At 47.2% G+C, this 25,848-nt stretch overlaps 1 protein-coding gene and 1 long non-coding RNA gene across 8 annotated transcripts in view; one reads left to right on the top strand and one right to left on the bottom strand.

Annotated features, from left to right (window-relative positions):
* The window catches only part of GNG7 (G protein subunit gamma 7), a 141,902-nt gene that overhangs the window by 73,315 nt on the left and 42,739 nt on the right, over positions 1–25,848 (bottom strand). The gene's annotated exons all lie outside the window — the stretch shown is intronic.
* The window catches only part of LOC142818999 (uncharacterized), a 53,566-nt gene continuing 44,674 nt past the window's right edge, over positions 16,957–25,848 (top strand). Inside the window, exon 1 of the long non-coding RNA XR_012896683.1 lies at positions 16,957–17,029. This is a non-coding gene — a long non-coding RNA (uncharacterized LOC142818999). The remainder of the gene's footprint in view (positions 17,030–25,848) is intronic.

Here is a 25,848-nt window from a genome sequence, read left to right as displayed (position 1 = left end):
CTTCCAAGGATAAATGCCGGCTAAGTCGAGACAAAAGGTAGAAGACAATTAACACTATGGGAGAAGTCCTATTTGTGTGGTTAAAATTAAAAGAGGACGCCAGCTTGAATCCTGCAGCTGAGCTCAGCAACAAATTCTGAAATCCACAGTCACCTTGCACACAGTGCAAAGCACCTGCAGAACTAACCCTCCCCAAAGCCAGAACATCTTTCCACACTGACTACAGAGAACGGGTAGTCTTTCAACTGATGGCAAATGCATCTCTTTCTGAGAAGCAGAGTGCTTTACTACTACAGTAAAATAGCTCTGGAAGAACTCTATGTTTTGGGAAGTGCCAAGCATTTGATCAGGAAACGAATCCGGTTCTCAATTTCAGCCTTTGCTTCCTGTCCCAGGAGACAAGAATGTTGGGCAGGCGCTTGGCAGATAAGATCTGACATTACTGCATAGCAACTCCCTCCAACTGATTGCAAGGCAGCATGGGACATTACACATGGGAATGCAAGATGAGGGGGAAGCCAGTGTCCCAGGGATGCAGAACTCTTGCAAAAGGAGTGCATGATTTCCACGTTGATATCACTTAACACCCACCTGGGAACTAAGTTAACATCTCAAGGACACAGTGTTGTGGCTTCCAGAGCATTATGGAGCCCTCCGTAAGACCACTGCATGTTTGTGGCATTCTGAGGACATAGGACTCATCCACTACTCCTAAAACAATTAATACAACCATGCAGCGGGCTACGGTGTCTAATCGCCACTATTTTATCCCTGCTCAACTTCATTGGATGTTTCCTACAGGTGTAAATTTCATCCATCAGACATCCCCTCTGCAAAGAAAATCTTACCGACTCAGCTTTTCTGACCCAGTATGGTTAATACAGACAACCCTTAACCTTCATAAACCCTGCAACTACCAAGTTTTCCCAGCTCATTTTAAAAAGACAGTGGGAAGGTAACCAGTCTCACACTACGGGTAGATGAAGTCAACAGGAAGAGTAACCCTCCAATGACTGCTTCATACAGCAAATGAAAAGCAGAGGGACTATTAGGGACTCAAGAGGTTAACGGGTTCTGGTTAATCAGTAGGGGGTGCAGTAGCTTCCTGCCCATCTGGGGAAGCACGCTCCAGAGCAGCCCCTGTCTATGGTAGCCCTGGCTGCAACCCCCGCTGCAGGTTACACACTGACTCCCCAGGAGCCGGTAGCTGAGCCCCCAACGAAGTCCCCCCGGTAGCAGGGCTGGCAGCTGCCCTTGCCGGCCCCGCTCCCAGGGAGGTTCAGCGGTATGAAGCTTAAATAAGCTTTGTATTGCAGAGCCCGCAGGGCTCTTAATCGTTAAAAACCGTTCATATTTTTAGCAGTTACATTTTAAACACCTATTTACATCCCTAGTGAACACGAGCTATCACAGCGGCGGGCTCCTTATGAGTTGGATTTGTAGTGCAACAAAATTTCTACCTGCAAGACAGACTGGGTCATGTTCTGGAGCTCAGCATGAACCTCATATTGGAGATTTGGGGTGCAGGAAGGGAACACAAACCTTTTCCTGGGGCTTGGTGCATAGCCTGGACCTATTAAAGAAGAATTCTCCAGCCCCATGCACGTTTCATTTAGTTTTGCCTTTCCAGCTGCCTTTACAAGATTATGTTGCCTGCCACATTATGCAAGAACCTATTGCCAATATTCCCTTCCTCTTCTCAAGCTTGGAATTAACGTCCACGCCTGTTTGCATAATACAGGTTGAAACTCTCTTCACCGGGATTCTCTGGTCCGGCAACATCTATGGTCCGGCACAGATATTGAGGACCAGGGTGTCCCAGTGGAAGGCCAGTGGCAAGGATCCCTCTGGGGCTGGCAGGGTTGTGAGTCCACTGTCAGCACATGGCAGCAGGTCCGCCAAGTGGGGTTGGGAGACACACACGGGGCTGGGAGCTAAAGTAGCTCAGTGGGGCAGAGAGCCATGGCGTGCAGCTACGCTGTGGGTCCCAGAGCCAGAGCAGTGATGGCTGCCCAGGGGGTCGGCATGGGAGTGGGGATCGCAGGAGGCGAGGAGCCAGCAGGGAGGCCAGGAGGAAAGGCCAGCAGCAGGGGGTTCAGAAATGACCTCCCCTGGTCCAGCAAAATCCCTCATCTGGGACCGATGGGGTCCCGAGGGTGCTGGACCAGGGAGGTCCAACCTGTACACCTTTCCTTGTGCAACATTGTGAGCCTTGAAAAACTACCGTCTCCCTGGGTTCTTTGTAGCTCTCACACCAGACGGCCTTCTCTTAGGAATGCAAACAAGTCCGCAGTGAATTTGGAGTTTTGTGACAGACGGACCAAGGTCAGGACAACAACACTACTAATTAGAGAGATGGGCTGTAAATCCAGAAAGTTAAAAACTGCTTGTTTGAAAGTGTGCACAGCTGGGACCTTAACTTAGTGTAAATGGATGAACAAAAACCCAACTGCAGACTAATTATAAACTTTATTACTTGTACTGTGGCAGCAACTAGAGGCCCCCAATCAGGATTAGGACCCCAGTGTGTTAAGTCTAACAAAGAGCAACACATGGGCCCAGCCTCAATGAGCTTACATGAATGCACATTTCTCTTTGCAGACTCTGGCAGGAGAATAACTCCCTCCTTCCATTACAAAACAGCTCTCTGGCTCTGGGAAACTGAGCTCCTCTGTGAATTTACGGCCCTGCTAACAATGTGGGAAACTTGTTACCAGAAACAAACAACTGAGGTGTGGGGTGTCATTAGCCACTTCTTGCCTCCCTCAACAAAGGGCTGTGCTTTTCCAGCTGATCCTGGCCTTATGTGGAACGTGCTACTTTGGCTCCAAGACGGAGAGCCACAAAAGTGTATTCAGACTAGGTCAGCAGGCTGCTCCCAAAACACATCCCAAGGACTTGTCTTGTTGCAGACACAGGGAGTGGATTTAGCAAGGCAAGCCCATGCAAAAGGATAAAAATGCTTGATCTAGTCCCTTGCTGTTGCTCAGCCTTAATAATCCACTAGCCCTTCCCATGAAAAACCTAGAAGTAAACTCAGCAGCTTTGAACCGGTTTGGCTAATTTCAGGGAAAGCTCAGAGCACCATTTTGGAAAGCCAAAAGGTGACCATGCACGAGGGATGTAGGAAGCCATTTAAAAACGTAACCGATAAAAACCCGAGTGGTTACACACGCTGAGAGCGCTGCAGAATAAAGCTTAAATAAGGTTTATACGGCAGAACTTGCAGTGAGGGCTGCCCGGCTCCTGAAGAGCCGGCATATAATCTTGCAGGTGAGGGGGCAGGCGGGCCCGCCAAGGACAGGGCTGGGGTTGCTCTGGCCTGCCTGTGATGGGCTGGAGCAGCTTCCTGCCCCAAGGCGACGGGAGCTGCTCCAACCCTTACCGACTAGGGATGTAAATACTTACCATGCACTTCTACTGCTTACCCAAAGAGAACGGAATTCTTTTTCTCTTCCACCCACCTCTCACAAGCAGCAGCAAATAACCCTGCACTTTCTAATACTAGAATGCCAAGCCACCCAATCACATACAGGAGATTTCTCTCTCCCTTCTCAACGGGCCTGGCTGTAAATTGTAGGAACGTTAGTTTGGAGCTGAGCAGTCAGTACTACACTTGCATGCCAATTTGCTGACGATAGGGCATCGTTCGGAGAGCAGAACAAACATCACACTCTATCTGGGTTCCTGGAAAGCTGCTCTCAGAGTTCTTCGGGAAGTGGACACACACATTAGCTGCATCTTTTTTCAGCATTAGAAGGAAAACAGCACTTAAGTTCAATACCACGTGTGCTAGTGTAAAATTAACTGATGTCCTGGCTGCTTCAAGGCAAAACCAAAAAACCCTCAAAAACCTGCCCTTGGTGAAATAAGCATTTGATTTATCCCGGTGTGTCCCCCCCCCCCCCCCGCCGCCGCTGAGTTGTGAACGGACGTGAAGCACTCAAGGGCTTAACTCAACACACACCAGTACAGGACAGGCTATGGTTGATCTGGATGTCACGTGCTTAGCATCCCCATTTGTCAGCAGCAAAAGCAACAGGTCACAGCAGAAAGCCCTTGAAACCCATCACATTCAACTCTCCCTTTGGTTTATTTCATGGTGCTCTGCTGAGCACAGCAGTCAGCCAACATACACAGGCTTGGCTCGGAGCTGTACTTCAGCACAGGCTGTTACAACACAGATTTATTCGCTCTTCTTGGGAGTGCACAAGTCGCTCTTTTGTTTGCCATTAATCCTTTTGTATTGGCAGTTCCCAGAGTACTAACTGGTGGTAACAGACTTGGGCATCTTTCTGAAAACCCAAAAGATTTTCCCACCACAAAGACCCATGGGCAATGCAGAGTGCAAACCAATAAATTAGTGAAAAAAACAGCTACGTAATGTCGCTGGAAGGGCACGACACAGCGAGGGCACCTGAGGTTACGGAGAGGAACCCAAAGGAACAGGCTAATTACTGCAAGGCGCTGGTGTCTGGACAGAGATAATCTTTCCAACAAACAGTGTTTTGTGGCAAATTTATTTACAAACCAAAGGCTAAAAACAGATTCAACAGGCTTGTTTTGCATGAAGACAGTCTCTGCAAATCACACAGCTGCTCAGGGCTACTGGCTTTGCTCAGGTTTGTGCTCCTCAGCGAGGCTGGGGTCCAGCAGCAGGCAGGATTTTATACACGTGAATTTGGCATTTTAGCGCTGTAAACGTGTTAACTGAGCTACTGAAACAGCTAGAGGAAAAATCGTGTTGAAAAGGCGGCGGAGACTTATGTTCTTGGTTAGTTTGATCCCCAGGTACCCGCTGCTTATTTACCTGCTACCAACTGAAGAATCAAGGCAAAGCAGGCTCTGCACAATTCCTCTCCAAAAAGAAGAGAAGCCCTGAAAAGCCCCCTGGAATCCTGAACTGAAAACAAGGAAGGAAGGAAGGGAGATGAAAGTTAAAACAAAGACAACATTAGCTCCATTGTCTCACGCACAGACGTTCAATTAACCAAGAGGGAAGAACTGGAAGCATGGAGGGGATCTCGGAGATGGAAAGCAAAGCTCAAGCAGGGCATTTTTGGGGATGCCACAGGAGTACTGAGAAGTGGCTGCTGGTATGACCTAGTGGGAAAGGCCCAACAGTAAGAGCTTATTTCTTTTAAGCACAGTGGATTGAAGTGCGGTGGCGGGATAGTCTGAATACCTGAAAGGAAACCAACTCTTGGCATTGGACCCAGTTTTAAAACCAGAAGTAACTGGCTGATGTTCAAAGGGGATAAAACAAGCTTTGATTGGGAAAAACGGGCAGCAAAGATAATTGCACAGTGTAACAGTTTTCACCAAAAGTGACGAGGAGTCCTGTGGCACCTTCTAGACTAACTCAAGTGTAGGAGCATAAGCTTTCATGGGCAAAGACCCACTTCGTCAGATGCATCTGACGAAGTGGGTCTTTGCCCACAAAAGCTTATGCTCCTACACTTGAGTTAGTCTAGAAGGTGCCACAGGACTCCTTGTCACTTTTGCAGATTCAGACTAACACGGCTCCCCCTCTGATAGTTTTCACCAAGACAGTTGTGGCATAATCTCAGCTACCTAAGGACAGGCCGCATTTTGTCTTCAATTCCCAAACTTGCTAGAAACTCAGAGTAGCGTTTCACTGCCAGGAGTCTAGCTGTGTGCGCTCCTCCAAACAGGCTCTGCTGGCCAGCAGCTTTAAAAGGAAGTGCATAAGCCAGAAATTAGTGAGTGACAGCACCCTGAGCACTAGTATATTAATGGAGTCACTTAAACAGAAAAATGGGGGGGGGGGGGGAAGGGACTAAACAATTATATTTTTCTTTCAAGTTCCAAATAGCTATTGACAAATCCATAGCCATTACGTCCTACTCTGTGGGGTACTCTGACCAGCAGGGCCCATTGGCTTCTTCAGGCTAACAACAACTAGAGGACACAGACCAGAACCTGGTCTTGGCTGTAGTGATGTACCTACAAATACCCAGGTACAAAGTTCGTCTGTTTCAGCAACCCTTTGAACAATACACTTTCTATACTATACATTTCTCATATCTAGTTCCCATTCTCCAAGAACGCTTGCCATGTGACGATGCTGGTGAGTAACACTTGTTTCAGCTGCCTGTGAGGTTCCTAGATGTAAATAAAATCAAAATTTGCCAGTTAACAATACTTCCTCGAGATGCTTTGTCTATGATAGAAATGGACAAAATATTCCCGGTGCACACTCCCTTCCTCCCACCCCAACAGGCTACGTTAACAGCACAGAGATCAACAACAAGAATCCCTATTTTTCTCTGAATCATGCAACCACTTCCCCTGAAAGGATGTTCCATAAAGGCCACTAAACAGAAGCCAGACAGGAACTGCAAGGAGACATTCGTTTCCCCTCGCACAGAAACCATTCAGTATATTTTCAGTCTATGCAGAGTTAAAGCAGGTGGTGTAAAAGAAATTCATTTCCCCACAGTGGCAGAGCAAGCCGCTAATAGGACCGTATTCTCTAAACTCAGGGTTTACACTCCAAGGTGTGACACACAGCAAATTCTATACGGCTCCCCTCACAAAATACGCCATGCTGGCCACGTTTACATTGCAGCACAAGTTGGTTGCTGTGCGTTAATGGAAGACTCCTAGCTCAAGGGATGCTCCTTCCGAGGCACTGTGCACAAAAATCTCTTGCGTTGCGACTTTGCCAGCTGCCTGATGGAGGCACGTCTAGGAGTGGACGCTAGACTTGCTGGTGACGTCTGCCATCGTTGCAACCACCGACTAGCAGAGTGCTACTACAGCTGGGGCACTGGTATTCGGAACCCGCACGTCATCCGAGATGGCTTAAAGGAGGTCTGCCCAGTATGGAGGTCTGCCCTCCGGCCTCCCTAGTCATCGCTACTGACACTGGAGACGGAGCAGTGGGGAGCGCACAAGTACGGGCAATTTCCCCCAAAAACCAAGGCGACAAGGTCATGAAGGGCTTTTGTCTGCACTGCACACCAGGGCGCAGCAGTGCAGGGTGGTTGCTGGGTCACCTTTCCCCACTGCGGCAGCGTCTCCTGCGGGGAAGGATCCAGCAGCCCGATGCGAGAGGCTGTTTGGCTGAGCGTGGGCCATATGGAGACACGTACCCAGAAGCATCCACACTTGCCAAAGCAGGGCCTCACCATCTAAACCAGGGGTGGGGGGCTGCTGACCCATAGAAAAAAAAATCAGTCGGGGGCTGCACACAAGTGAGAAGCAGGAAAAACCCCTCACTGTGCCCCCCAAATGAGAAGGAACAAGACACTCCCCACATTTCCCTCGCACAGCAGAGCCTGGGGAGGGGCCCAGCCTAGTAGATTGTGTGTGCTGCAGCCCCACGAGGAGGCAGCGGGGGAACCAGAGCACCAGTGCAGGCTCCCCAATGTTGGGGGGGGGGTGCTGAGCCTTGGGGGCCGGAATAAGGCAAGCTGAGGGTCACATCCAGCTCCCGAACTTGAGGTTCCCCGTCTCTGATCTAAACTGCTCTTTCTATCTTTGCCGGGGGCCAGAGGAGGGACAGCGCAGTGAGCGTTCTCCACGCATCGCCAGAAGAAGGCACGGCTACACTGCCCTCTCCAGCACTTAAACATCTGAGAAATGCCTCCACCGCTGAAGTGCTGCACTGCCCCCCAGATCTGCAACGCTGATTCTATACAACCCAGGGTGGCAGGGCCCCTTCAGCTCAGCAATGGGCTCGTTTAACCTGGGGGCTGCCAGGAATCCATTTTCCAGATGCAAAGTTCACGATGGTTAGGGGCTGGGAAACTGTCAAACCTAGCACCTTGCTGGGGAAGAGGGGGGCCATTTTCCACAGCTAGTGAAAACAGAGACGTGTCAACTCATTTGAAGAGGCAAATAGGTGGCCTCCCGGTCCTAAAAGGACAGGCTGTCGATCGGCAGCTCTGCTGGGAGGTTCTAGAAGGCAGCGATCCCACCAGAAACATGCCAGCTTTGAAAACATTCCCACTGTGTGGATTTCCCAGGCAGAGTCCGTCAGTGTCATACAAACGCCGCTCACCCCGGAAATCAGTACACTTCCCACATCTGGCTGTGTGCCTGCTGATTTCCAGATGGCACAGGGTTTTTTAATCAGTGTTCCCAGGTGTGCTAAGTGCTTCCCAGAATACACACAGAGGATGGGTCTCTGCCCAAGAGATCTTACAATAAAAAGCTAGGGCTACAGCTGTTCCCGCGCCTCGAGTACAGACAGTATACACCCCATCCGGCAAGGGTATCAACAGGCCTTTGGATGCTAAGGCACCGCTTATGCAAGTAGAGCAGACATTTCACCATGCCCCGGGCAGGGAGGGGCTTTAGGCCCTTGGAAGGGGCAGGGCTGGAGGCTAGCACCCCCCACCCAGCTCTCAGTGCAGGGCTCCAGCCGCTGCGGAGGTGGTGGTAGTTTTCCTACAACCAGCAGTTTGTTTTCCAGACATTTCTCTCTAGTAGTGAGACAGTTAAGCAGCACAGAAACATGCCTTAGTTTGCTTTTGACAATCCTTTGCTTCAGCAATGTAAGTGACCCTAGGTTTCATTATACTTAGGATGGCAAGAAGGGAGAATAAAATGCTGCTTTCCACAGTGGCCAGAAATCCTAACGCTTCTGGAAAGCCGCTTCTGTTGCTGGTCTGAATGGCTAAGCTGGTGGGTGACATGCACCCTCGGACAAAACATTTGTTTTGCAACGGGTGTTATGCTTGAGGCTGCAGACACGACAATTCCAATAACTGCATTTTGCAGACATCTCGGCAATCCCCACACAAATCGGTTTGCTGAGGGTGTGGATTTGGCAGAAATCATGTCTTTACTGTCACTGAGAAAGGAAAAAGGAGGGTAATTCCTGGCAAAATGGACCCCTCCTACTGGCAGTGCTCTGCAGCCCCACCAATACTTTATAAGGACATATCGTGGATGATGCGATTTCTGTTCCTGTTGCTACGTTTTCTGCATTCTATTTCAGAGGCTCTCCAATGAGATGACTGTAGCAGCCATCCCTGCAGTATACTGTACCTGAGGACTAACTGCAGGAGTATTTCTCTAAACCTGCCCCAGTGAGTGTCCGTTCCCAGCCCGGCAACCACCATTCACCTTGATGGGAGCTGGAAGGCAGTAAAACGAGCTATGTACCATCTGTGAATGCAGAACCACTGCTTCCATTCACAGGAAAAGGAAAAGCAGGCAAGACCGGAGGATTTTTATGAAGAGGCACAAGAGTCCCTTAGACAGGTCCTCCACAGCCAGACTCCAACCAACCTTTGCTTATTAATGGCCAGAAATCTGCTGGAATATGCCAAGTGCTGCAGCGGTCATCTGAGGGGCAGTGTAGCGGCATGGCACCGAGGGGACTGACTAGCCGGAGGAAGTGCAGCTCTCTTCAATCAAGAGGTCCTGGTTACTTGTGGAAAAGGATCGAGTTTGTACAGACTTTAAACTGAGCTGGGCCGCCCTGCTCCGTCTGTCACTGTGAAAGGGCAGAGAATTGATTCCTACGTTTCAGGGAACGTTCTAGAGATCAATGGCCAGAATCCTGCTGGTTTTGGGGAACCCTGAACAAGCAAAGGGGGGGCAAGTCAAGAACACCTAGACCACAGCTCTTTGGCACAGCCACTGCCCCATGAACATCTTCGGCAACCCCCATCTCATCGCTCTCCTCCTCCCGACAGAAATTAACATGTTGATGCTCAACACAAAAAGCAATGAGGGCGGGCACATGCACCCTCGCACTGGGGTGGAACGTGGGACCCTGGTACAGGGAATGGAAAACAAAGAACCGTGGGGAGGGAAAGCACGCTCTGCCATGGGGGACCACCGCCTGATGGAGGGAGACTGCCTTCTCACACACACCCCCATAGCTGGTACCCACAGAACCTCTGCCATGGTGCTGGTATGGGAGGGACTGGGAGACCCTGGTATGTCAGTCTGGCTGGCATAACGGTCCTTAGAGAAAACAAGGGGCACACAGGGAAGACTAGGGAGTTGCTGGGAGTCCCTGAAAGGAAGGGGAGGGACGGATGGCACCCTATGAAGCTTTTGGAGAAGCAAGTGCTGCAAGGAGCCCCTGGTTGTGTGCAAGAAGCTTGGCTAGCACCAAGTGTGCGACCTCTAGTTGAAGACATCTCCCTGGGCTTTTCAGAGGAGCAGAAGGTGTTCATAATTTGCAGGTCAAGTTTCCATTCTCCTCAGTGCTGATTAGGCTTCAGCTGGAATATTGTGTCCAGTTCTGGGTGCCACATTTCAGGACAGATGTGGGCAAATTGGAGAAGGTCCAGAGAAGAGTAACAAAAATAATTAAAGAGCTAGAAAACATGAGCCATGAGGGTAAGTCTGGAAGAATTGGGTTTGTTTAGTCTGGAAAAAAAGCCTGAGAAGAGACATAACAGCTTTCAAGTACCTAAAAGTTGTTACAAGGAGGAGGGAGAAAAATTAATCCTCCCTAACCTTGGATGTTAGGACAAGAAGCAATGGGCTTAAACTGCAGCAAGGGAGGTTTAGGTTGGACATGAGGAAAAACTTCCTACCCATCAGGGTGGTTAAACACTGGAATAAATTGCCCAGGGAGGTTGTGGAATCTCCATCACTGGAGAGATTTAACAGCAGGTTAGGCACCTGTCAGGGATGGTACCTGATCCTGCAGGAGTGTATGGGACTGGACTTGATGACCTTTCGAGGTGCCTTCCAGTTGTAGGGTTCTACAAAAAGCCCCCATCCTGGGCACAAGGTGCCTGTGACAATTTATAAAGACAGAAATACTGCTGTGCTCCTGTTGACACCTTTGACATTTATTAGTTAACTTTTGTAGAACTACTTGGTGTTCCTCAGAATGGCTAATTGCATTTTTTTTTGCATTCCTATCTGACAGAATCGAGGGTCTTATCTCGCCCAAAGAGACTGAAGTGAAATACAAAGTTTTCTTCTACTGAATATATAAACTACTAAACAACACAAATCAACCTTCAGCCACTGAAAACAGAAAATACTATGTTGGGAATAACATCAAGGAAGACTGGTAGAACAGGATGTACTGTAATCTTTTGACTCTGGAGAAGAGTTATACTTACACTGACTGACTTGGCCTCAAACAACATGTGTAACATCGAGCACAAGTTAAAAAAATATCCAAAGTTACTAGCAATGACAAACACTGGTGCCGAGTGGAAAACGGGGGAGCACCTCAGATTGAAAAGCCTCATATCCAAACAATTTCTTTTAAGTGTTGGCCACAGAGCTGCTCTTGCATACACTTGCCTTGCGCCCTTCCACAGCTACAAGGCATGCAATAACAACATACTGAATTCCTCTGGTTAGGACTGGCTGTGAAGCAAAAGTTCTTCTCAGAGGAAAGAGGCTTGTATGCACAATATGAGGAGGAAGAATTCAAAACATGAGGTTGATTTCTCCAGTCAAAGTATAAGGAACCTTCCCTTCACACCAGTAACTGAACACGCTGGCTGCCCTAATAAGCCAACTGCAAAAACATTTAATCAGATGGTACTTTGGGTTTCAAAAATTAATTCAGTGCACTGAGCTACAGCAACACAACCTAAAGTTGCCAAAATCCACTTTTTTAGTAAGTCGGAAGGAGACTTCAAGTGCCACAGGGGAAAAAGCTTGAATGTAACTAAGAAAGGTATCTGGTCATTTAAGACAGTTCCTAGGATTCAAAATGTAAACAGATCTTAAAGAAATGATCCAATGTAGAGGAAAGGAGGAATGCTGGTCTAAGGGCCGTGGAATGCAAGCTCGGAGACAAGAGCAAGCCAAGCCAAAGGGAGCTGTGTAGTGCACCCTGAACAGAGACAAACTACAAAGATGCAAAGTTAACACTGCTGAAGCACTTCTACTGTATATTTGAGTTTGTTGCCTGAATGAGCGAGCGGGTCTGTCCATTTGTTCAAGTACGCCTCTTAAACAACCAAACCGGGTACGCAGCTTCCTTTCATATCTTGAAGCATGATGCGTCGCATAAAACCACACAGAAAAGAGGCAATCACCAGGCAGATGAAAGGGGCTGGCTGGTGGCATCCTTCCCCACCCCCAAATCTGCCACCCCAAGGCTCCCTATAGAGAGGGTGGGGGGAGGCCTGCTGATCCCTTCCCCCAACACAATTTGTACAGAAACACGGCTGGTGTTCCCCTTCATCAGAGAGCAAGGGCAAAGGGCACAATTTGGTCCATTCCTCAGTCTGGCTAGGGAGTGCAGGGAGACAGATGAACCTGGACCTGCCCCAGCCGTGTCCACTGAGATGTGGCAGCCATGGAGAGGCGCATCTCACCTAGCCTCAAGCTGCTGCGGTAGTCTTCTCTCCCCGGGGAAGCTTGTGTCCTGAACTAGGGATGTTAAATATCGGGTAACTGAATAGTCGACTAACCTCACGAATTATCATCAGTTAGTCGACTAGTCTATAGTCCCTAGGCAGCCCCTGTCTGGGGGGAGGGGGAGGCGGTCGTGGCTCCCAGACCCGGCATGAGCCGGAACTGAGCCCGGCTGCCTGCCCGCTTGGCTCCTAATACACATTAAATGCAGAGCTGCATTAGGGGTAAGTCCAGGACCCAGTGAAAGTCAGGACTGAGCTGAGCTGCTGGTCAGCCTGCTAAAAAACATACTGGCGGGGGCCAAGGGCGACCCATCCACATAGGCGAACTAGGAGGTTGCCTAGGGTGCCAAGTTAAATGGGGTGCCAAATGGTGGCGCAATATCATTGACGGGTTTGGAGGTGGGGGCACCGATTGCATGGTTCGCCTAGGGTGCTAGCTGCTGGCAGCTAGTCTAGGGCCGCCCCTGGGGGGGGAGGGGAGGAGAGGAGAAATGCTCGTAATCAGTTAATCGACTATACTATTACATCCCTATCCTGAACCCCTGGCCCCACCCTAGAGCAATGATTTAAATGAACAAAAATTAAGTCAATTAAGGACCCAAGTCATGCCAAGTAAATCTTCTAGTGCATCTAGGTTAGAGAAATCCAACCACTGCAGGACCCAAGTAAGTGGCCCTATCAATCTCAGGGTTCCATGCGCTGCAGTTCCATAGCTTCAACAAAAATCAGGGTCTGGCATCCGATAGGGGCTTCCACATCAGGTCCCACTAGGACAAATATAAAAATAGTGCCCTGGCTAGATTCTTCAGTTAAATCCTCCAGCAACACCTCAAAAGATTTGCACTTCAAAAACAGACCAAAAGTTTACAGCAGGACAAAGAGGTTTCTTGTCTGGTCTACAAGTTCAGACAGGACTATAAACTAGATGGAAGAGAGCAACTCAGCCAAGATTTCCTATCCTTTTTACAACAATGAGCTTAGTTTAAGCCTGAAGTCTGCATTTTATTGTGCAGAATGCAGACCAGATTTTAGATAGCTCCTATGCCACAAGAATTAAGGAATGTATTGGAATTCAGACAAAAAAAATCAGTTTTAATATAGGCTAACTAAACAGTTTAGTGGCTGCATGGCAGTGCTTCAAGCAAACGCAACATACCCTGTATTTTGGACAGTTCAGACATGCATGACCAACACAGATGCAACATCACCTGTTATGCGCATAAGAAATGAATTGCTATGTTCCACGGGACAGCAGAAATCAAATCTATTTCCACTCCATCTAGGACTACTAAAGGAAGGCGTTACCGAGCTAAATTACACTAGGGTCCATGAGATGACACTAACCCAGCTCTGTGGGCTGTGCTCATTATGTTTTAAGACAGTGAAGTACCAACTTGGTAATTAGGCTGCCACTAGAACACGAATGCATTCATATCTGCAAGGAGTGTAGCTATTTAAAAGGAAAGACATGTTTGGATTATTCTGGCTCTTTGCCAACCCTGAGACAGCCTAGGAGGCCAACTGCTCCCGCTTCAGTAGGACCAGCACCTCTCTTCCTTGCAGCACCTCCAAAAATATTTGTACCCATTTCTCCTTGTGAAAAACAAACTGTATTTGATCGGTTAGGCAAAAGGAAAACAAAGATGATTTGACTGCTACCCATTGCACAGAGAAAAACCACATCAAGATTTCAGCTGCTAAAGGTTAGACCAGCATGCAGGTGGAATGTGTAGGAGGGCGGGAGGGCAAAAACAAGAGGCAGTAAGGTTTGACTCAGCAAACAGCTCACCCCCTCACATTATCTCTGATCTCAAAGAGGCGACATTAAACACACTTGCAAATTAGACGCTGAGCTGGAGATGGTTTATATAACAGGTCTAGATTAGGACAAACCTACTGTGCTCAGAGATTACAGGGAAGGCAGATGTCAGTCGTGTTAGGAAGTTGGCCCCAGAGTGGTTAGAAATTGTACTGTATTCTGAGTCAGGGGTGCAACAGGGTTCTTTGTTCAATAAGCAACCTCACACTATATGTTTCAGGGGGTCAGTGCTACTGAAGGACATCCTTCCCACGCAGGGTTTTAGGAGGCTAGATAAGATATCTATATATCCCTCAGACAGCAGGATGGAAGCAAGCGAGCCAGTGGTTCGACCTGAGGACACAGTAAGCCCTGGCTTCTAGCTACAAATCCAGTGCTTCCGTCTCCCCTTTCATATCAATACAAGTGATAGTTGCTGATATGCCCCATGGAGATAAACACTCATTAAGACACCACCTCCAAAAGAATCTAAGCGTTCAGATCAGTAAAGGTCTTTCTTTTGGGGGCCAGGTAGGAGTCCACACGAACATTCTGCAGCTTTGGCCCTGCAGGGAGTCCTCTAGACTAACTGAAGTTAAGGAAAATGGACACTGAATTTGCAGTGACACTTTTCTTCAGTAAATGCAAAATCAGTTTGCTTCATCATCATGTATTTGAAGATACACATACATATGCATATTGATACCCAGTTTAAGCAGTCTGCTTTGCATTCAGCTAGTTCCCAGAAAACCACATGCCTACAGTGAGTCTAATATGTTACAGGAGTTTTTCCCCTCAATGTTTTCTTGGGAAGAGATTTGATCATCACATGGTAGTAACCTTTTCATCTTGTTGGTGATCTGCTAAATGTTGACCAAATAAGTAGAGATTTAATAAAACCATGTTTATCTCCCATTCCAGCTAATTATGTCAAGTTACAGTCTTCAGCAAACTTCTGTGGGAACTATCAGATTTCTATTATGCCACAAACATATGCTGCACAAATATGACAAAAAAAAATTAGATTCAATGATGGTATAGAGAGATCTATCTATTAAACTAGATAATGCACATAACAGTCTTTGCTCTGCAAGAAAGACTTCCTTAGGTAACAGGCAAAAATCAAAAGGATTCTATTTATGAGGAAATTATAAGATTTACTCAAATGGCAGACGCAGGGAATACATGACCCGGGGACAAGTGATGGCACGGAGTTTAAAATGAGTGACGTGCTGGACAAAGTAGTGGAATGGGTTTCCCCAAAATGCAGGCTGAGATCTAAAGATTGTAAATAAGCTCAGAGTGGAAACTAATTACAGAACTATATTATAAATCTAACAGTAAAGAGACTGATTGTGGAAAATGCTAATTCGCAGCACTGAAGCCTTCCATTTATCTGGAATCCATGTACAAGGACAGAAATACCCAATGCAGCTCAGCACTAGAAGGCCAATTTTATTCCTCTAGAGCAGCAATGGGTAACCTAGGCTAGTGAGTGGGCTGCATGAGAGGCCTCCATCCCAATGGGCTGCCAGATTGCCATATCCAAAATGGTTTCCCAGGATTTGCTCCCTGCGCTTGTGTGCTCAGCATTTGCAGGATAAGCCCACTGAAGAGGAGCAGCGCTTTGACTGGATGCAGAGGGAGTGCACGGCTTTCACAGTAGGGATGTGAGAATACATTTATGTAAATGTGCAACCGCTGACAATTTCAGCAGTTACACGTTTACAGGGGAGCCAGATCCTGCCTGCTCACTCTTCCCCCACCCCTGCCCTGCTACCTCCGATACAGAGGCAGCAAGGCTGGGGGGAGGGGAGGGAAGAAGAGGGTCTGTGCGTAAGCATGCATGTTAACCAATGAGGCCAGGCTCATCGGTTAACCGTGTACACGTTAACATCCCTATTTCACAATCCATGAGTGCAGTCAGTACTCACCTCATTTCACGTGCCCTTGCTTTATGTGTATGTCACTTTAGCAGTACTGGTAGGAAAAAAAGCACTCTGATGGAAACCAGCAAAATCTGGCAACACTGCTTGTGGGCAACTGTAATCAAAATGCTTCATGGGCCACACACAGAATCCCAATGGACCACATGCAGCCCGCGGGCCGCAGGCTGCCCACCACTGCCCCTAGAGCAAATAAGTGAATTGAGTGTTCATGGCTGCTTTCGACTATCAACTGTGATATCTTGCTCCCCCTCCCCCACGTGCCCTGGAAGAAATTCATTTCACAGAAGCAACAGAATAGTCAAATACTAACTGAAGAGTATTTTCAACTCAGTCCTGATTCAGTAGCCTAGATGTAAAAGGCTCTGAACAGTCCCTGAGTCACTCCCAGTATTAGTATAGAAGAGCACAAACAATACTATGCCTATTCATGATCAAGTATGTGAATAATGCTTCAGTATTTAATAACCTCTGTATGGATCACTGCACAGTTAATCAGCATCAGATAATTCTCAAAGCTAATGGATTGTTTCTGCCATACTAGATTGAAACCCATTTTTCAAGCCCACTTCTCAGCAGTTTTACAGATACTCAACATCAAGAGCAAAAATGCTCAGCATGCAGTGACCAGGCCCCCTTGAAAGCATTACTAATGTGCAAAGTGCAGCTGCAAACCATCCTCCTTTCTGGCTCTGATTTTCATTGTCTGAAACGGCAACTTCCTTTAGACAGTTTGAAAAATGTATAATTAAAAGAGAAGACTATGGCTGAGAATTTGCATAATTGGTGTCTACTCCTTGCTTACCTAACAGGAGAAGAATTCTGTCTGTTGGTTAGTCTAGACTGTGGTGTTCAGTCCATGGGATTCTGGAATCTGTGGGCCAGAAACAACACAACAGAGGAGATGGAACTGAAGGAAGAATGCTGCCACCTGCTGGCTCTTGCCTTTTATTGAAAACGTAAGTTGAAATATATTGCTTTCTGCAAAACCGCCTCATACTTGGACATCTCTAGAGAGTTCTGAGTTGGGATGTGACAATGTGTTTAAATTAAACAAATGTAAAACTGCCGAATATTTCAGCAGTTACATGCCGGGGGAGCAGTCGGCTCCCTGGGAGCCAGCTTTTAAGCCAACTTCCTGCGTGCAATCTGAGCCTGTGCGTAACCCGGAAGGTTAACCGACGAGGTTAGCCATGTACACGGTTACACTTTCACATCTCTAGCTCAGAGCAGTTGTTCTGGCTCCCAAATAGTTACAAAGTGACTCACAAACATCCTCACTGGACTCAGTGCATTGCGGCAACACGAGATGCAATTGCACCCTAAGTCAGAAGCAATTTAAGTTTATATTTTTGGGAGGGCTTTTTTCAAAGCTTGCATACTTTAAGGTTAGATACAAGTGCCAGTAGCAATAGCTTTGGAATTCAAAAAACCAGCATTTCAATCTCTGAAACCAGGTAAGTGGTTTAACAGCGACATCTGCAGAGCAAATAGCTACACTGCATGCAGCTGCCTTTCCCTTCTTTCCTACCGAAATCAGCTGTGTAAAAACGGGAAGTTTGCAAAGGCTGCTGTTTGGTCCCTCAAAGCGTCCCCCATGATATTCCCGTGGTCTATTTTGTGCAGCTCCATGAACTTTTAGCACTTCCAGTGGGTTAACCAATGCTACGTTGCAGATGAAAAGCAAACCAGTCTGATTAAGGGACAGGACTGGGACTGTTAATCTCTAGTCCCAAGTTTGCCACGTTTTACCTCATCTTACCTAGTCCCTCACTTCTGCCTTAGTTTCACCTTCTGTAAAAAATGGGGAACACTTGTTTATGTCAGAAGTGATATACGGGTTAAGTAACAGCTGAAAAGTCCTCTGAGTTCTGTACACAAGGTGTTTGGATCAATGTTTAACACCTAACAAGGCAGTACACCATAGTCCATAGCAAAAAGGAACAGGACGCTACCCGAGTTCCACGCACACAGTGTGTAGAGCGCTTAATAAATCACAAATTTCATATTAGGTGCCCTGCAGAGGAGCAGTATTTAACATCTCCAGAGGGATCTCATAGCACTTTATTTGAGCAGGCAAACACCAATGAAAGGGCAGGACACCAGATGCACAACACAGTAGTTGTGAGTGGGGCCTGGGGAGGGGGGGGGTGTGGACACCTGACATCATGAGTCCCAGGGAATCTTCAGCCTCTTGAAGTTGAAAGATTCACCCAGGACAGAACTGCATGAAACTCAGTTTATCTACTTGAGGGAGATAGACAGCCTGTGTCTACCCTCTAGGGAGTCAAGTGATTCCAGAGAGTCTGGGTGAGCTCAATGCTTAATGTTATCTCCTTCCAAGGAGCTGCAAATTCATTCACCTAGCTCTACCAATCTCTGAATTTAATGAATTCTCAGCAGCATCTTAACATCAGGAATAAATTGCTCCAGATTAAGAGTTAGAGTTTTGAAGAGGGAACACTCTCCAAGAAAAGCCAGATAGCATGAAGAATTTGGAACAAGGAGGCAAAGACTGTAAGGTTACGTAGAGCGATCCCAGAACATCACCATCCTATCGAATTACAGTTAGATTCAACAATGTTACTGATATGTAACTTGTTATTCCACCTTATATAAAAGTCACAGGATTTTAATTACAACCATGCTTCATTATATTAATTGGAGTTCACTTATGGCAGGGTTAGTCAGCACTGCGGGACAATACCTTAATGCTGAATGTGTACTCAGAAGATTGGAATGGGTGAACTGATCATTTGGACAGAATATAAAGGGGCAAACTCAAGGCTCAGGACAACAATGGGACAAATTGTAGTTTTGTGTTGCTAGACACGTCCCAGAAAGAGAGCCTTCAGCACAATCAATGGGATACCATCGATGTTCAGGGAAGCTTGGCACTTAAACCGTTTATTGAGGTTGCTGCCTCCACCACAGCCATTCTGCTTAATTAAAAAATGATGGGGAAGGACTGGCATTTCCAGGACATCTCATGTTCCAGTGCAGCGTAATGAATCCTGTAACACTGCAGCTGAAAGTCACTGTGCTCAATAGCTGCTGTTCCCGTACTACTGGTTAATCAAATACCAGGGTCCAAAGAGGACAAGGGTTAAAAAAAAATAAAAAAATCTAGCTTCCCTGCCACCCAATTAAAGCAATTCCCCAAAAGTCCTGGAGATGACTAACCACAGAAGTCTCAGAAGTGTAGCCGTGTTAGTCTGTAACTGTAAAAACAAGCAGTCCTGTAGCATCTTAGACGAACAACTTAGATTCAGGAGCTTCAGGGGGGAGCTGAGTTAGTCTGCTACAGAAAAAAAACAACAAATGGTCTGGTAGCACTTTATAGACTAACAAAACATGTAGATGGGATCATGGGCTTTCGTGGGCACAGCCCACTTCTTTGGATGACTGGAGTTATGAGTTTGGGATGTGAACACTCAAAATAAATAGGAGAGGGAAAGCAGGGGGAGGGGAGGGGAACACGGAGACAGAGCATCAGGAAATATCTGGAGAATGGGTACTTAAACCTAAGCAGATATTTGCAGATATAAGCAATTTGCAGGGCACATTTTGAAAGCTAAAGCCAGCAAAGCATGTTTACAGGCGCTGGGAGTGAACATGAAGCAGAAAAAGATCCTGGATGGATGGGGAGGCATCCTGGATGGCTCAGAAGGACTGTACTCATCCATAAAGAGACTACCAGGAGGATCCTACGGATCAGGCAAGTGTCCTGTATTGGAGATGCCGCATAAGAAGAATTCCCTATTTCCCTTTGCTCCTGTGCTGCTCTTCTACACACCCAGAAGCAAGACTTCTGGTTAAGAGGCATGAGTGATCACCATTGCACAATTCCAGGTGAGTCAACAGGCCAGGCCTCAAGTCAGCCACAGTCACAGCTGGAAGGAAGCAAGAAAATTAGAGCAGCCAGACACTAGAAGAGTCAAGAACTGCTCAGAGACTGACCACAAGACTCCGGCTGGCAGCAGGACACCTAAACAGGGAAGCCACCTTTAGCTGCAAGCAGGCAAAACCTTAGTGCCAATGCAAATTAGAATACAACTGAACTGCCACTGGGAGATCTGAAAGATTAGAGAACCACCCCTCCTCCCCGTTTGTCATCTTGGCAATAATAAACTTCTTCCAGCTTTCCTTCAGCACAGCTAGCGTCAGTGTTTGAGAGCTCAAAGTTATGAGCCATTTTATAAAATGAACTGGAATTCACGCGGTTAATAGTCACTGAATGCATCATCCATATAATGTATTATTACTGATGTCACAAACTGGGGCACTAGATTTTACCCTATTTACACAGTGACTTTATTGTACTGATACTTTGATCAAAGTGAACGCAGGGCCTTGTTTATTAGAACAACGAGAACGGTCTATCCACAACGAATTATGTACATTTAGTATACCTAGGAACAGATTGGTTCATTTGAATTTTAAAGCATTTCTGATCAGGTCTCCTATTGAATAGGCCAGAAAACCATTGGCAAGGGATCCTTTTAAAAAAAACATCAAGTATGTGCATGCTTCAGAGGTCAAGCTGTGTTCTTGTGATGCTCAATCTGACTTGGCCGCATCTGAAACATCAGATCTGTCATCTCCAATTTCAAGTACTGGATGAGTGAGTTCAGTTAGAAATAGCAATCTGCTCTCAAATTCTCTGCAGTCTGGTTAGTTCGTCACATTCACTGGCTAATTAAATTATTTGTGTAGCAACACCAGGTTTGGTGCTTTAAAAGCTCTGACACCATCCCTGCCCCCGTTACAAGGGAATCTAAACAAATGCTAACAGAAAAATATGTACCCATGTAATGCTGATGGGAGGATTCTACACAAGAGCACTTACCAAGCCCCTGTGAGTCTGGATGGTTACAAAGAGCTCTGGTAGCAAGTTTAACACTCTCCAGCAGCAAGAACAAAAGATGTTCCAGGCCTGGAAGCATGCTGTATTTTAAGAGAACATGAAAAGCCAGAGAGGAAACACTAAAGGCACAATTTGATATGTCCTGAGAATCTCCTCTCCTGCATCACCTTCCCACTCTCCTTAGGAAGAGACGCCCTGCTTACCAGTAAGACATTGCTCAACCGCTTTCCGGTCTGCCCTGCCTACTGCAATAAAGACAAAGGTAATGTGTGTGTGTGTGTGTGTGTTCTGGATTGATTCCAAGAACCCAGCTGAGCTGAAATCTAAGTCAGCTTGTTTTTCCCACTTACTGCCTGAACACAACAATGTTTTGTGGAGCAAACACATGTCACTTATGTTTGTATCTCCGCTGGAGTCTGGGCCCGTGAATACCTAGCTCCTTTCAACTTCATTTTCCTCTGACTTATTGAAATCTCGGTCACTGGGACACACCTTCTGCACCCTGGCTGGAGGGAAGGGTTTTAATCAGATTTTACTGAGAATAGACAAGAATTGCTGCAAGTGCCGGATCACAGGCAAGATGGCCAGCTATCACTACGAATACTTAGAAATGGCAAAGAATTTTGCAGGTGCTGAAATATGTAGTACTTCCCCCTTTGTTTCCTCCAATACTAAGTTAAGGTAGGGATGAAGAGAAAGAAACTTGAGATTGATAATTATACAAAGATCCACTGTAACAGTTTAGTATTGTTTTATGAGCTTGTGGAGAAGCTCTTTCAGAATTAGATGCACTCTCCTTTCTGCTATCCATAGACATATTGGCAGACATGTCATCAACAGGCACCCCTTCCTGTTCCCGGGACAGTAGAGTTAATTATTCATTGAAAAAAAATCTGTTTATGTGCAAAGTAAATGTAAGAAGAACTCCAGTTATCAGACCCTGCACTCCTCAACAAGGACCTCGCATTAAGGCTAACGAAACCAGACTCTGGATGACTCTGGTGAAAAGAGCAAGTTTAGAACAGACACAGCCAGCTCCTCTGTCCTTCTAGAGGGAATGCAGCACAGCACCTCCACTGATCACAGTGTAACCCCGCCCAGGGCAAGAGGCAGACTCAAGAAATCAGGCCCCCAAACACCAAGTCCTAGGCAAGACAATCAGGCTTTAGACAAAGGAGAAAAGAGGGTGGAAGAGGCAAGGAGACACAAAACACTGTCTGAACACAAGCACCTTGCTTGTAGAAATCAGCATTGGGGCAACAGCACAGAGACTGGGAGATCCAGCTGAGACTGGACACAGCAACTGAATGCTACCACCAGCACAGAAACTGCATCCAAGTGGCTCCTCTCAAAAGCCTTATTTTCAGCCCACCAGTGGGGACAGAGACAGAGTACAAGGTCAAGGCACCCTCGTCACCTTCCCGCGCTCAGCTTGTACCCATACTTCCTGTGCAGTGACATTTTCCACACCATTGGCCATGCAATCCTTTCGGAGGCAACCTTGGACCCAGTGACCCTCTGAGGAATTAACCAGACCAATGCTAGCAGGGCAACAACAGGTGGTTAGAATTCCCCTCGTTCCTCCCTCTTTGGGATAACAGGCCGGCTGGTGCACCAGCTTCTCACCAAAGCAGCAAGGACCTGCTTCAGTTGATCCAAATTCAAATCCCAGCAATGAATACGCCCCAGTGATTCCTTCTCAGTGTAGGGGGAGCACTAAGTCAGTCAAGGAGAGAAAGAGAGGGGGGCAATGGCAGGAGCTACTGGGCTGCAGAATTAGCTCAACTCTGCAGGAACTGCCTGCTACCTCTGCACAGTTTTGATTTCAGTGACGGGTGGACTGGAAGACCAGGGAATCGAGATGTGTCTCCAGCCATGAAGGATGTGGAGAAACCAGTTCCTGAAGACAGCACGGTCCACTGATCATCCTGCATTGCCACGAGAGAGGCATTTCCAGCCTGCATTACTAAGGGCTGCAGCCCACACAGCTAATCACTAGAAGGCAGAGGGGATGTTAGGCCAGGCCACTGTAATTTAAACTATTGATAAGCAACAATGTACTAAGGCTATTTCTATGCAATATCAAGTGTCTTTTATAAGGGAAAGGAATGAATCACTTTCCCAGATGAGCTGCTGCTTCTTGCTAGTTAGTGTCTCTGTATAACAAAGTGCAAGAGCTGGCCTCTTAACTCTCAGACTACACTAGAGTCACTTGTATTGCCCACCCCAAAACGGCAAAGTTTTTAACCAGTCCATTACTATGAACTACCCTTACCTTCACCAAAACCCAAAATGTTCACTCTCGCCCAGTCCAACAGCACTCAATTAGGGATGTAAATACGGGTAACGGTGTAACCATTACAAATCTTAACGGTTACACAGGCTGCAGGTTCTGGAGTTTAAGCCTTATATTGCGGAGCCCGTAGTGTGGAGCAGCAGCTGGCTCCCTGGGTGCGGAACCAGGAGCTGGATTACGCCCACTGGCTCCCTGCTGCCAGCCTTGCTTCTGGGGAGCCAGTTGCTGCCCTGCACTGCAGCCAGTGCCCAGCGTGTACCAGCTCTCAGCCCCACGCCCAGAGAGCCGGTTGTGCTGAGGGACATGCAGAATACACACTGGGCTGGGGCAGCGGCCAGCTGCCTAGGAATAGGGCCAGCAGCCGGGAGCTGGCGCACACACACACACAAAGAGTTTACCCATAACAAAAGCTATAAGGTGATGCTTATCGGTTAACCATTTAAACAGTTAAACTCTTACATCATGTGACGTAGTGGGAATTTTGTTCGCTCTTGTAGCCACGGTGTTGACTCGGTTTTGCAGTCACTATTTGCTTTGTTGTGCTGTGTAGGATTCCAACTGTCCTATGCTGCTCTGCTGTGTGTGCGTGCATGTGTGCGCGTGTGTCTATACACACACATATATAGTGCCCAGCAGGGGATGGGATCTCTGGGGGGAAACTCCTGAGGGCAGGCACATAGGGAATGGTCCAGGCTAGCCTGCCAGCTGAGCTAGGTGAAGGATTCAGCAGCCTGGAGGGCTGTGGGCAGTGGCTGAGAGTGAGAATTAGTTTTTCAGCTGGCTCAGGGAGAAGGGAGCCTAGCTACCCTGGGGGGGCCAGGGTAGGGGCCCAGAGCTGGGGCTCTGGGCCCCCCTTTCCCCAAGATGGATTGTACGGAATGCTCTTGGTTCCTGTAATAACAAATCTGAACTACGCGGTGTCTCTGTGAACCAATAACCCTTCTGTTCTACTTTCTGGCTGGGAGTCATGTCTGGATGTGGATGGGGGTGCAGGGCCCGGGGACTCCCCCACACTCCGTGACACATCCCTACACAAAACATATTAAAGTAATAATGGTCAGAACAGCTCAGTCAGCAGATAAGAAGGACAATACAATAATTCAGTAAGTGGATTCCTCAAATAACCTCACGAGTCTCCCAACATACCCAGTGTCCACAGAGTTTAGTTCACAATAATACAGGGCCCGAGTGCAGATCAGTGCAAGCAATGCACATCTGTTCTGCTTTTCCTGACAAAGTTGTACATGGGGAAAAAAAAAACCCCAAAGCTGGGTCAGAACTACTGCCTGCAGTTTTATCCCATGGAATTGCAGCGAGCATTAGGGCTTCTAATCTGCAAACAGATTTAAATAGTAAGTTACTTGGACCGGGCAAAGCATGCACAGTTGTTTCAATGCTTCGGGTGTTCAGTAAGAGGTGATAAATAACGAAGAGATAAATAGCAACTGCTAAAGGAGTCAGCCACCATTTTCAAGCGGCAGAGGGAAGCTCAGGGTTGCTTTATTTGAAGACTGACAGGAGAGCACAGCTACATTTGCAGGCGATGAAGCTGCACGGAGGAGAGTCAACTGGTCTCCCAAGGGATAGGACCACAAGAAGAGATGTGAGACTCCCTCAGCAGTGACTTTTTGAAAGTTCAACAAATGAACGTAAACAAGTCCTGCGCCACCCTTGGCAGGTATGTAGAGCCCTGCACATCTGAAGGATATCCCTGGGTATCCACCCACTGCGCATTTGTGCAAATAGGGATGCGGATACACATTTTGTATCCACACAGGACTCTAGGGTACATGCACCACCACCAAACACGAACCTCCTAAAATGTTTACACCTAATTAATGGCAAATCCGAAGGGCTACAAAACAAGTGCTCACCTCAGGTTTACCCTTCTATCAGTAACTGTCACCTCCTTAACATGCACTCCCCTGAGGCGGATGAGCATTTCAGGCATTAAAGAGCACACATCAGACTCAACAGCACCGCCCAGCACACAAAACTCTTACGATTCCAAGAGGCACCTGTAATCTTTTAACAACTGTAAAAGCTCATTTATTTTACAGCCCCTAGGTCCATGTTCTCCATCATAATGGAGCATTAGGGCCAGCTTGTTTCACAAGCCCTGCGGCAATTTTAGAGCCTGTTCCTTTCTGCAATCCATCTTTTGGAGAAGTGTAATTGTGACTTTCCACTAATCTAGTGATCAGCAGATGCATAAGCCCGTCACAAATCTTTGGCTGGCAGAAGGGAGATGACCCCAAGTTTACACAGGAAGGGCAAAGCAGGCAGATGCAACTGGGGTATGGATTCACATCCTGGACCAGCTGGCCAAATGTAAGGAATAGTTTGACCGTAACAACCTCCTCCACACCCCAAGAGGCACATTAAGGGTTTTAAATCACCTGCTCTAGCTCCAGTTTCCAATCCCAGCAAATACACTTCCAAAATATGTTAAACCTTTTTCCTCCAGCCCCATTGCAGCAAGCCACACAGAACAGAGGAGTGGAAAGGTTTGATTAACATTTCCTTTCTGGTTATTTAAAAAGGAGCAGGCTCCGATTCTTGGCAATATTTCCAAATGACTTTGTAAGGCTTTTAAATTACTCCCTCAGGATTGT

This window comes from Pelodiscus sinensis, chromosome 19 (assembly GCF_049634645.1).
Source record: "Pelodiscus sinensis isolate JC-2024 chromosome 19, ASM4963464v1, whole genome shotgun sequence".
In the NCBI taxonomy this organism is placed as follows: Eukaryota; Metazoa; Chordata; order Testudines; family Trionychidae; genus Pelodiscus; species Pelodiscus sinensis.
The sequence above is the reverse complement of the archived record's forward strand: the minus strand, read 5'-3'. Positions and strand labels throughout refer to the sequence as shown.